A 13,658-nucleotide genomic window follows, 5' to 3' on the forward strand; every position below is an offset into this window, starting at 1 on the left:
AAGAAAAACAAGAACAAGTTTTTAAAAACTCAAGAAAACACAGACCAACTAAAGCCCAAAAGACAGAACAATACTAATCAAACTAACGCCAAACTTAAAAATTTTTGAAATCAAAGCATTAATTTTCGAAAATTTGCAAAGACAAACACAGAAAGACACCAAACTTAGAGATTTTGAAATCAAATACTATAATTTTTGAAATTTTGGAAAGGAAAAACATAAAGAGACACCAAACTTAAAGATTTTGAGATCAGACAAAGAAAAATAGCAAGAACAATTTCAAACACAAAGAAAGAACAATTAAGGTAAATTTTTGAAAAACTAAAGGAAAGAAAAACCAAGAAACACCAAAAAGACACCAAACTTAAAGATTGACACAAGACTCAAACAAAAGATAAAGAAAAGAAAAGGTTTTGAAATTTTTTTTTTGAAAAAGAAAACAAAAGACACAAACAAAAGAGCAATTAAACCTTAAAGAATACCTAATCTAAGCAATAAGATAGTCCGGTAGTTTGTCAATCTCGAACAATCCCCGGCAACGGCGAGAAAAACTTGGTGCACAAAATTGAACTCCGCAAGTTTTGCACAAATGAACCGGTAAGTGCACTGGGTCGTCCAAGTAATATCTCAGGTGAGTGAAGGTCGAATCCCATGGAGATTGTCGGATTGAGCAAGCAATGACTATCTTGTAGATCATAGTCAAGCGATTAGAAAATATGGTTATTTGTTTGAAAGTATAAACAAAATAATAAAGAACGAAATACTAAGTTGGTGTAAAAACGGCGAGAGAGATTCAGTTAAGGCTTTGGAGAGGCGTATTCTTTCTGGATTAACTTTTCTTACAGTCTACTTCAATAACGAATGATTCATTCAATGGCAGCCGTAATTGACTAACTCATGTAGCATCCTCATCAAGTTAGCCTCTTCTAAACCATAGCAGTCCACCATATCTGAGCAACTCATGTCTTCTCATCAAGTTAACTCATGGCTTCCCATTATAGCCGAAGGTGAAGAGCTAAGCAATCCACTCCCTTTCGTGATCCTACTCAAAATGCCACAAGCAAGGTTGGATCTTCCGGATCAGAGAATGTTGCTTCTCTTACTCTAGCCTTAACACCACAGAGACCTCAGTAAGGTCAATGGGATTTTATGTCACTTATCCAAAGTCGCCCAGGTACGCTCTTAGAATCCGCAGTGCACTCTCTAGCTGTGGTTCAATGCAATCTGGGTCAGAACTCACACGGAACCCATGTAGAACAAGGATGAATGTCACAGTTCATCCTCAATTCATGAGATGAAGAATGAAAATTCACAAGAGAAGGGAATCAAACGTGTACTGAGATAGAAACAGTAATATTATTAATCCATGAGAATCAGTAGAGCTCCTAACCCTAACTTAGGAAGTTTAGTTGCTCATGCTTTATAGAAGTAATAGAAGTAATGTGTCTATGCTTCTCCCCTCCTGGGAGGCATTATCCTCAGAAGGAAGGAAGTCTCTTATTTATAATAAAATACTAGACCTAAAAGATGTTACTCATAATTAAAAATTACAAAAATATGATAAACTAAGCTAAAGGGTGCGAAAATCCACTTCCTGTCCCACTTGATGAGTGTTTGGGCTGAGCTTGGGGTGAATCCACGTCCTAGTTTGATCCCTTTTGGGTGTCCAAACACCAAGCTTGCTCCCTTTGGGGCGTTGAACGCCAGAAAAAGGTGTATTTTGAACGTTCAACGCCTGTTTTGGACCTTCATTTCCAAAGACAATTATAGACTATTATATATTTCTAGAAAGCCCTGGAAGTTAGCTTTCCAATGTCATTGAGGGCGCACCATTTGGACCTCTGTAGCTCCAGAAATGCTTGTTTGAATGTACGGAGGTCAGGAGTTGACAACATCTGCAGTCCTTTCTTTGCCTCTAAATTAGACTTTTTCAAAACTTGCTAGATTCATCCAAAAATTACCTAAAATCACAGAAAAACCACAAAGACTCAAAGTAGCATCCAAAAAGTAATTTTTTCACTAAAACATAATAAAACTTAACAAAACATACTAAAAATACTGAGAAAATAGTGCTAAAAAGTGTATAAAATATCCGCTCATCAATCAACAAACCCTACAGCAAAAACAAATTCTCACTCATGGATCCATCCAAAATATTATATTAAGGAAAACATATTACTCACTCCTCACATACCTGTGTTTGCATATTCGAAAAATTCCGGTGCATGCATGGCGTCAAGATCCAAACTACGCATAAAAGGTAAAACGTTCATTAATTGAATAACTGTGAGTGGAATCATTACATTTTCAACGTCTGCCTCACCTCCCCCATCACCATCTTCGTCCTCGTCACTAGCTTCGTAGGTAGGTTCGAAGTTCTCTTCGCTATCACTATTCATTCCTTCTACACTTCAGCTCTGCCATCTTCCACGTCTGGGTATTGTTGAATCTCATCTGCAACTATACGTTCAAAATCAACATACAATTCAATCTATGTTATTGCACGTAAGTTTGCTGGTGAATATGAAACATATGCTAAATACCTTTTTTGTCAATGATCAGCATAATGTCAAACTGTATTAGGCTGCCAAATATGATAACCAAACTACTCCTGTAGAGAATATTGTCCTCCTTCTTTGAAATATCACTACTTATACTTTGATAGAGACCAGTAGTTTCACGAACGTCATAGTGAGTAAGCTCAGAAACATTAGATTAGCTTTGTGCTCTGACGGGTTTGCACCAAAATTTTTCGGTAACGTGTACTCTTGTTGGCCAGTAGTGGTGACTCCTTATAACCTACCTCCAAAAATGTGCATGAAGGACCCATAAGCTAGCTTGAAAACTTGAAAACTTGGAAACAGTTAGTAGACAAGTTTTTAAATCAATACTTCCCTCCAAGAAAGATGACCCAGTTGAGATTGGACATCCAAGACTTCAAACAAGGAGATAGTGAATCTCTTTATGATGCCTGGGAAAGGTATAGAATGATGCTAAGAAAATGTCCCACTGAAATGTTTTCAGAATGGGTACAGTTAGACATCTTCTACTATGGACTTTCAGACATGGCTACAATGTCTTTGGATCACTCTGCTGGTAGTTCCATACACATGAGAAAGACCATTGAAGAAGCTCAAGAGCTTATTGAGACAATTGCTATTAATCAGCATCTGTACTCAGCTACTGAGACTTCCAGAAAAGGAGAGGTTAAAGCAGTATCTACTGAACCTAACCCTCCAAAACAGGATGACCCATTGACTCAGCAACTGCACGCCCTTGCCCAGCAACTACTGGAATTGCAAGAGGCTTTGCGAGAAACTCAAGCTTCTAACAGGAATGTAGAAGCACAAATGAGTCAAACAAGGCAGCAGTTATCTAAGCAGATAACAGAGGAATGCCAGGCCATTCAACTAAGGAGTGGGAAAACCTTGAATTCCCAACCTCAGAGCAACAGGAAGTCACGAAAAGAATAACTGACAGAGGATAACCAGGTCTCTGCACGAGATAACTCTGGGCGTTCAAACGCCTAGGGAGGTATCACCTTTGGCGTTGAATGCCAAGAAAGGGCAGAGACTGGGCATTCAAACGCCCAAGGAGGCAGCACCCTTGGAGTTGAATGCCCACAAGGGGGCAGTGTCCCTGGCGTTGAATGCCAGGGAGGGGGCAGCAACATGGGCGTTGAACGCCTAAGCAAAGGAGGTCAGTCACTCACTGATAAGAACCCTCCTAAGCAAGCTAGTAACCCCCCTTCCAAGACACAAGGTACTCAGCCTTCATCAACCAAGATTGATGAGTACAAGGCCAAGTTACCATACTCTCAACGACTCCAGAAAGCAGAAAAGGATAGGCAATTTGCCAAATTCTTAGAAGCTTTTAAGAAGCTGGAGATCAAAATCTCCTTTGCAAAGGCTCTTGAACAAATGCCTCATATGCTAAGTTCATGAAGGAAATACTGAACAACAAGAGGGATTGGAGGGAAGTAGAGACATTAGCTCTAACTAAGGAGTACAATACAGTCATTCAGAGGAACCTTCCTCAGAAACTGCAGAGACACCCTAACACTCTTCTCAGGGGCACAGAAGTGAATCCAAGAGAAGAGTGTTTGGCCCTTATTAGTACCAAGGAGGCTGAGCCTGAGATGATCCACACTACTGAGGAACTAAATGAAAAAAGGACCCCCCATACGGCCTGTCTAAAAGACATTCCTTTTGAAAAGAAGGACCTAAGGGGAGATGGAATAGAGGTACTTACGGAAAAGTACAGTATCCTAATCCAAAATGAGCTGCCTAGCAAGATGCCAGATCCAAGGAGCTTTCAGATCCTATGGAGTACTGGAAAGCTCACTTTTGATAAAGCCCTATATGATCTTGGCTTAAATTTAAATCTGATACCTTCCACTGAGGCAAAGGCCGAATCTGGAGAGACTGGGAAGGCACTGAATGCTAGTGAGAAAGGTCTCGCTAGGCGTTCAACGCCCAACTTAGCAGCAAGCCTGGAACTGAACGCCAGTGAGGAAGCCCTCACTGGGTGTTCAACGCCCATCCTGGCAGCAGAGGTGGTGTTGAACGCCAACCAGGGAGCACTGGCTGGGCGTTCAACGCCCAAACAGGTAGGCATTCTGGCGCTGAACGCCAGTGAGGAAGCCCTCACTAGGCGTTCAACACCCAACCAGCCAGGGAAGCTGGCACTGAACGCCAGTGAGGAATCCCTCACTGGGCGGCGTTCAACGCCCACACAGCCAGGGAAGTGATGAGCGGATAATTTATACCCTTTTGGCATAATTTTTACATAGTTTTTAGTATGATTTAATTACTTTTTATTATATTTTTATTAGTTTTTATTCAAAAATCATATTTTTGGACTTTACTATGAGTTTTTGTATTTTCTATAATTTCAGGTATTTTTTGGCTGAAATTGAGGGATTTGAGCAAAAATCTGATTCAGAGGTTGAAAAAGGACTGCAGATGCTGTTGGATTCTGACCCTCTTGCACTCGAAGTGGATTTTCTGGAGCTACAGAAGCCCAATTGGCGCGCTCTCAATTGTGTTGGAACATAGACATCCTGAGCTTTCTAGAAATATTTAATAGTCTATATGTTTTCCGAGATTTGGTGGCCCAAATTGACGTTCAAAGTTAGCCTAAAACATCTTGGTGTAAAACGCCCAAACTGGCACCAGAATTCGAGTTAAACGCCCAAACTGGCACCAAAGCTGGTGTTTAACTCTAGCAAAAGCCTAAGCACGAAAAAGCTTCAATGCTCAGCCCAAGCACACACCAAGTGGGCCTCGGAAGTGGATTTCTGCACTATCTGCACTTAGTTACTAATTTTCTGTAAACCTAGGTTACCAGTTTAGTATAAAAACTACTTTTAGAAATTTATTTGAAGTCTTTTGTTGATCTTTTGATCACTTTGAGTCTTTTGACCATCTCTGGTTGTTTATTCCTTAGACATTGGAGGCTGGCCTCACGGCCATGCCTAGACCTTTCACTTATGTATTTTCTACGGTGGAGTTTCTACACCCCATAGATTAAGGTGTGGAGCTCTGCTGTTCTTCATGAGTTAATGCAATTACTACTGTTTTCTATTCAATTCATGCCTACTTCTTCTCTAAGATATACTCTCGTACTTAATTTAGTTAAGTCAAAATGAAGGGGTGACCCGTGACAATCACCCAATCTTCGTTACTCGCTTAGCCAAGATCGCGTGCCTAACAACCACAAAGCGATCTACATGATGTTCAACGTAGTCATTGGATGACAGCTGGAGTATACTCTCTTGGATATCTAATACACGGACCGAGTCCATGAGATTAATATCTTCGTGGTATAGGCTAGAACCATTGGCAGCATTCCTGAGATCTGGAAAGTCTAAACCTTGTCTGTGGTACTCCGTGTAGGATCTGGGAAGGGATGACTGTGACAAGCTTCAAACTTGCAAATGTTGGGCGCAATGACAATGTGCAAAAGGACAATGGTCCTATTCCGACGCTAGCGGGAAACAACAGATAATTAGCCGTGCGGTGACAGCGCATATGGATTTGTTTTCATCCGAGAGGATCATACAGCTTGCCATGGAAGGAGGTAACGCATGGTTGGAAGAAGGCAGTAGGAAAGCAGAAGTTCAGAAGCAACAAAGCATCTCCAGACGCTTATCCAAAATTCCCACCATTGAATTACATAAGTATTTCTATTTTATTTTCTGTTTTATTAATATTTTAATTATTAAAACCTTATAACCATTTGAATCCGCCTAACTGAGATTTACAAGGATGACCATAGCTTGCTTCAAGCCGACAATCTCCGTGGGATCGACCCTTACTCACGTAAGGTTTATTACTTGGACGACCCAGTGCACTTGCTGGTTAGTTACGCAGATTTGTGTTAAAGATGAGATCATGTTCTTTCACACCAAGTCTTTTGCGCTGTAGCCAGGGAATGAACAATCACGATTTCGTGTACCAAGTTTATGGCGCCGTTGCCGGGGATTGTTCAAGTTTTTGGACAACTGATGGTTCATCTAGTTGCTCAGATTAGGTAATTTTATTTTAATTTTAAGCTTTTTATTTTCGAAAAATTCAAAAAAAATAATATATATTTTATTTTGTTCTTCAGAATTTTTAAGAATGATTTCTAGAGTTTCATCATGATCTGTTGAAGCCTGGCTGGCTGTCAAGCCATGTGTAAATTCTTTTGGACCGAGGCTTCCACTTATCATTGCAGGAGCTTTTTGATTCCCATCAATATGGTTGTTGTATGTAATGCTCTGCTGAAGCTTGGCTGGCCATTGGCCATGTCTAATCTTTTGGACCGAAGCTTTCACATAAAGCTTGGCTGGCTATTAAGCCATGTCTAAATTTTTGGACCGGAGCTTTAGACTAACATTGCATGATTCCTGGAATTCTTATTAAAAATTTTGTATATTTTTATTTTCTTCTTCCAAATTAATTTTCGAAAAATTACAAAAAATTAATAAAATCATAAAAACAAAAAAATTTTGTGTTTCCTGTTTGAGTCTTGTATCAAGTTTTAAGTTTGGTGTCAATTGCATCTTTTTTAATTCTCTTAAAATTTTTGAAAATTCATGCATGTTTTTCTTCATTGATCTTCAAGTTGATCTTGATGATTGTCTTTGTTTGATCTTTACATTTTCTTGTTTTGTGTCTTTTCTTGTTTTTCATATGCATTCTTGAATTATTAGTGTCTAAAGTTTAAAAATTTTTAAGTTTGGTGTCTTGCATGTTTTTTCTTTTCTTAAAAATTTTCAAAAACATGTTCTTGGTGTTCATCATGATCTTCAAAGTGTTCTTGGTGTTCATCTTGACATTCAAAGTATTCTTGCATGCATTTGTTGTTTTGATTTTAATTTCTTATGTTTTGTGTCATTTTGATGTTATTCTCTTTCCTCATTAATTAAAAAAGAAAAAAACATCTTTCCCTTTATTTTGCTCACAATTTTCGAAATTTTGAATTGATTTGGTAAAAAATTTTCTTGTTAGTCAAGTAAAAATTTCAAATTAAAAATTCTATCATTTTCAAGTCTTTTTCATTTTTTTTTCGAAAATTTTCAAAATTGATTTTCAAAATCTTTTTTTTATTTTTATTTCATATTTTTGAAATTAATGCTAACATTTAATGTTTAGATTAAAAAATTTTCAAGTTGTTACTTGCCTATTAAGAAAGAATCAATCTTTAAATTCTAGAATCATATATTTTAGTTTCTTGTTAGTCAAGTAATCAACTTTAATTTTCAAAATCAAATCTTTTTAAATTTCCTTTTCAATCTTCTTCAAAATAAATTTCAATCATATCTTTTTCAAAATCAATCTCAAAATCTTCTCTAACTTCTTATCTTTTCAAAATTGATTTTTAAATCTTTTTCAATTAACTACTTGACTTTTTGTTTGATTTTAAAAGTTTACTATTTCTTATCTTTTTCAAAACTACCTAACTACTTTTCTCTCTCTTATTTTCGAAAACTCCTCACCACTTTTTAAAAATTCTTTTTAATTAACTAATTGTTTTAAATTTAATTTTATTTCATTCCTTTTTATAATTTTCAAATTATAACTAATAATTAAAATAAAAACAAAAATATTTTCCTTTTATTTTAATTTAAAATTTGAATCCTCTCTCTCTCATCTCTTTCTATTTATTTATTTATTTACTAACAATTCTCTTCTTCTTATAATTCGAACCCTCTCTCCCTCTGTGTTCGAATTCTTCATCTTTTCTCTTCTTCATTCTACTTTTCTATTCTTCTACTCACATAAAGGAATCTCTATACTGTGACATAGAGGATTCATATTATTTTCTGTTCTCTTCTTTTTCATATGAGCAGGAGCAAGGATAAGAACATTCTTGTTGAAGCTGATCCGGAACCTGAAAGGACTCTAAAGAGAAAACTAAGAGAAGCTAGAAGCACAACACTTTGGAGAGGACCTGACAGATTTTTTTGAAAAAGAAGAAGAGATGGCCGAACCCAATAACAATGGTGGAGATGCAAGGAAGATGCTTGGTGACTTTATTGCACCCTCTTCTGACTTCTGTGGAAGGAGAATCTCAATTCCTACAATTGGAGCAAACAACTTTGAGCTTAAGCCTCAATTAGTTTCTCTAATGCAGCAGAATTGCAAGTTTCATGGACTTCCATTGGAAGATCCTCATCAGTTCTTAGCTGAATTCTTACAAATCTATGACACTATTAAGACCAATGGGGTTAATCCTGAGGTCTACAGGCTTATGCTTTTCCCATTTGCTGTAAGAGACAGAGCTAGGACATGGTTGGACTCACAACCTAAAGATAGCCTGAACTCTTGGGAAAAGTTGGTCAATGCTTTCTTGGCCAAGTTCTTTCCACCTCAAAAGTTGAGCAAGCTTAGAGTGGAAGTTCAAACCTTCAGACAGAAGGAAGGTGAATCCATCTATGAAGCTTAGGAAAGATACAAGCAATTGATCAGAAGGTGTCTTTCTGACATGTTTTCAAAATGGAGCAATATATGTATATTCTATGATGGTCTGTCTGAATTGTCCAAGATGTCATTGGACCACTCTGTTGGAGGATCTCTTCATCTGAAGAAGACGCCTGCAGAAGCCCAGGAACTCATTGAAATGGTTGCAAATAACCAATTCATGTACACTTCTGAAAGGAATCCTGTGAATAATGGGACAACTCAGAAGAAAGGAGTTCTTGAGATTGATACTCTGAATGCAATATTGGCTCAGAACAAAATATTGACTCAGTAAGTCAATATAATTTCTCAGAGTCTGTCTGGAATGTAAGCTGCAACAGGCAGTACTAAGAAAGCTTCCTCTGAAGAAGAAGCCTATGACCCTAAGAATCCTGCAATGGAAGAGGTGAATTACATGGGAGAATCCTATGGAAACACCTATAATCCTTCATGGAGAAATCATCCAAATTTCTCATGGAAGGATCAACAGAAGCTTAATCAAGGCTTCAGTAACAATAATGGTGGAAGAAACAGGTTTGGCAATAGCAAACCTTTTCCATCATCTTCTCAGCAACAGACAGAGAATTCTAAGCAGAGCCACTCTGACTTAGCAACTGTAGTCTCTGATCTATCTAAGACCACTCTCAGTTTTATGACTGAAGCAAGGTCCTCCATTAGAAATTTGGAGGCACAAGTGGGTCAGCTGAGTAAAAGATTTACTGAACTCCCTCCCAGTACTCTCCTAAGCAATACAGAATAGAACCCAAAAAGAGAGAGCAAGGCCATAACTATAATCAACATGGCCAAACCTGGACAGGAAGAAAAGACAGTGATTTCCAATAAAGAAGACCTCAATAGACGTCCACTGGCCTCCAAGGAGTTCCCTAATGAGGAACCAAAGGAATCTGAGGCTCATATAGAGACCATAGAGATTCCACTAAACTTACTGTTGCCATTCATGAGCTCTGACGAGTATTCTTCCTCTGAAGAGGATGAAGATATTGTTGAAGAGCAAGTTGCTCAATATCTAGGAACAATCATGAAGCTGAATGCCAAGATATTTGGTAATGAAAATTGGGAGGATGAACCCCCTTTTCTCATCAATAAACTAAGTGATCTGGTTCAACTGAAATTACCTCAGAAGAAACAGGATCCTGGAAAGTTCTTAATACCTTGTACCATAGGCACCATAACCTTTGAGAAGGCTCTGTGTGACCCGGGGTCAGGGATAAACCTCATGCCCCTCTCTGTAATAGAGAAACTAGGGATCTTTGAGGTACAAGCTACAAGAATCTCACTAGAGATGGCAGATAATTCAAGGAAACAGGCTTATGGACTTGTAGAGAATGTCTTAGTGAAGGTTGAAGGCTTTTACATCCCTGCTGATTTCATAATCCTAGATACTGGGAAGGAAGAGGATGAATCCATCATCCTTGGAAGACCCTTCCTAGCCACAACAAGAGCTGTGATTGATGTGGACAGAGGAGAGTTAGTCCTTCAATTGAATGAGGACTACCTTGTGTTTAAGGCTCAAGGATCTTCTTCTGTAACCATGGAGAGGAAGCGTGAAAAGCTTCTCTCAACACAGAGTCAAATAGAGCTCCCACACTCAACTTCTAAGTTTGGTGATGGGAGGCCAACATCAAGCTCTGAGTCTCTGTGAAGCTCTCTAAGAGCTTACTGTCAAGCTATTGACATTAAAAAAGCTCTTGTTGGGAGGTAACCCAATGTTATTTAATTATATTTATTTTATTTTCCATTGTCACTTTATGTTTTCATTAGGTTGATGATCATGTGAAGTCACAAAAACAACAAAAAAAATTCAAAAACAGAATGAAAAACAGCATTAAAAATAGCACACCCTGGAAGACGGACTTACTGGCGTTCAAACGCCAGTAAGGATAGCAGAATGGGTGTTTAACGCCTAGCCTGGCAGCATTAAGGGCGTTAAACGCCAGAATGGGCAGCACTCTAGGCGTTTAACGCCAAAAAGGGCTGTCTGGCATCTGGCTGGCGTTTAACGCCAAAAATGGACAGTAGAGTGGCATTTAACGCCAGGAAAGGTAGCAGAGCTAGTGTTAAACACCAGATTTGGCACACAATGGGCGTTTGAACGCCAGAATGGTGCAGGAACTCAAATTCCTTGACACCTCAGGATTTGTGTACCCCACAGGATCCCCACCTACCCCACTTCTTCTTCTCTCCTCTTCACACCTTTCCATAACACTCTTCCCCAAATACCCTTGACCAATCCCATTAATAACTCTTCCCCAAACACCCCTCACCTATCAAATCCTACCCTCTTCACCACTCACATCCATCCATCATTAAACCCTACCTACCTCACCATTCAAATTCAAACCATTTCCCTCCCAAACCCACCCCCTCATACACGGCTACCCTCTCTCCGTTACCCTATAAATACCCTTCCTTACCACCTTCATCTTCACACAACATACACACTACTACCCCCTTAGCCGAATTCACACCCCCTCCATCTCCTCCATTTCTTCTTCTTCTACTCCTTTCTTTATTCTTTTGCTCGAGGACGAGCAACCATTCTAAGTTTGGTGTGGGAAAAGCTAAAGCTTTTTGTTTTCCATAACCACTAATGGCACCTAAGGCCGGAGAAACCTCTAGAAAGAGCAAAGAAAAGGCAATTGCTTCCACCTCCGAGTCATGGGAGATGGAGAGATTCATATCAAAGGTCCATCAAGACCACTTCTATGAAGTTGTGGCCAAGAAAAAGGTGATCTCCGAAGTCCCCTTCAAGCTCAAAAAGAGTGAATATCCGGAGATCCGACATGAAGTTCGAAGAAGAGGTTGGAAAATCCTCACCAACCCCATTCAACAAGTCGGGATCTTAATGGTTCAAGAGTTCTATGCCAATGTATGGATCACTAAGAACCATGACCAAAGTGTGAACCCGAACCTAAAGAATTGGCTCACAATGGTTCGAGGAAATTACTTGGATTTTAGTCCGGAAAATGTGAGGTTAGCATTCAACTTGCCAATGATGCAAGGTGTAACGACCCAATTTTCAATATGTCTAGATCATACCGGAAACTGAGCGCTACCAATTTGTCTTCCTAATTATTATCTATTATTTATCATATGAGCCTGATTCGTTGTTAAACGCGTAGTTAATTTGCGTGGTGTATATTTTATTTTATTTTTTTTGAAAACATTTGGATTAATAGACAGAATCATTTAAAATCAATTCACAAGTAATAACAGATAAAACAGTTATAAACAACCACACAAAAATATGTCACCAGTAGTTGACAACGTTCGGTGACACAGCCTTTATTAGCATATAGACTGTTAGTTAGAACACCCCTAGATATAGCTAAATAATATCTATATACATATATATACATACAACATCCCAGGTCCTGACCTGTTCAAGAGGTCCCTAAGCTGGCACCTAGGCTAGCCTAGACTCTATACTCACCTAGTCCCTCTAAACTACTAAAGCGAGGGAAAGTACGTTCTAGGTCTTCAAAACTCAAGTCAAGTGGAACGTCATCAAAAGATAGAACATCATCTGCTACTCCTCTGCACAATCAGACTTTTCCATAGGACGTCTCTCTGGTACCTCATGAAGTAGCCACACAATAGGAATCTCGTACACAGGATTTAGGTTAAAGTGCGCATACGAACGGGGTGCAGACGTTGGCTGGTCTCACAGTATATACATATAATCAGAGAACGATATTCACCCTATACTCAGAAGACTATCTAGAGCAGAATCCTCTTCTTGCGAACGGTCATCAGCGAACTATGGTAAGGTACTCTTACTTCCATCTGAAGGGGAAAGGGAGAGAGAAGGGGTAAGAACTGGGGAGTTCTTAGTAGGGCCGGGGTTATTAGTTACTTTCATTTATTTGGGGTCGATTGGTAGACGAATAACATAATATAGCGAAGCAGTAAACAGAAGATAAAGATAGAAAGAGAAAATAGAGAGAACAGAAAGCAGAACACAAACAAAAGAATACAAGAAAATAAAGCACAGAAATAGCATACGAGCGGACAAACATAAAGAAGTAGATCACACACAGAAAGGAATGCAACAGAGAATGATGCGCAGACAAGAATGATGCATGTCTAGCCCTAGCGCAGGCCATGAGCTCATGTGTCGGTTAGCACCTACATTCCCGACATTTATCCGGTCACGAGTTCACGATTTCCCGGATATGATTTTCCGTTCAAATAAATGCGCATATAATTATTAGCAGCTCTATTGAGACAGCCTCTGCTTTCTACTCGCAGGAAATATACTCTTGGGAACGGAAAATTACTCTTGGGTTGCCTTTGGGCAACAGATAAATAAACAAACATCTCTTGGGTTGCATTAAGCAACAAATATATATATAATATCTCTTGGGTTGCATTAAGCAACATATATATATAATATCTCTTTATTATATTACTCTTCTCTTTATATCTCTTTACTCTGTTCTGGTTTCTCTTTTCTCTGTATCTCTTTACTCTGTTTTAATTACTCTGTTCTCTGTATCTCTTTTCTCTTCTCTGATTACTCTTTTCATCTGTATCTATATTACTCTTTTTCTCTTTATCTCTTTACTTTACTCTGGCTACTCTGTTTTCTGTGTTTCTCTATTCTGCTCTGATTTCTCTGCTTAACGTATGTATTTAAATTTTATGTAAATTTCGGTATGAATAGTTCGCCTGTCCCAAGTATAGGTT

The sequence above is a fragment of the Arachis ipaensis genome, chromosome B4 (genome assembly GCF_059453495.1).
Source record: "Arachis ipaensis isolate K30076 ecotype BB chromosome B4, ASM5945349v1, whole genome shotgun sequence".
Lineage (NCBI taxonomy): Eukaryota > Viridiplantae > Streptophyta > Magnoliopsida > Fabales > Fabaceae > Arachis > Arachis ipaensis.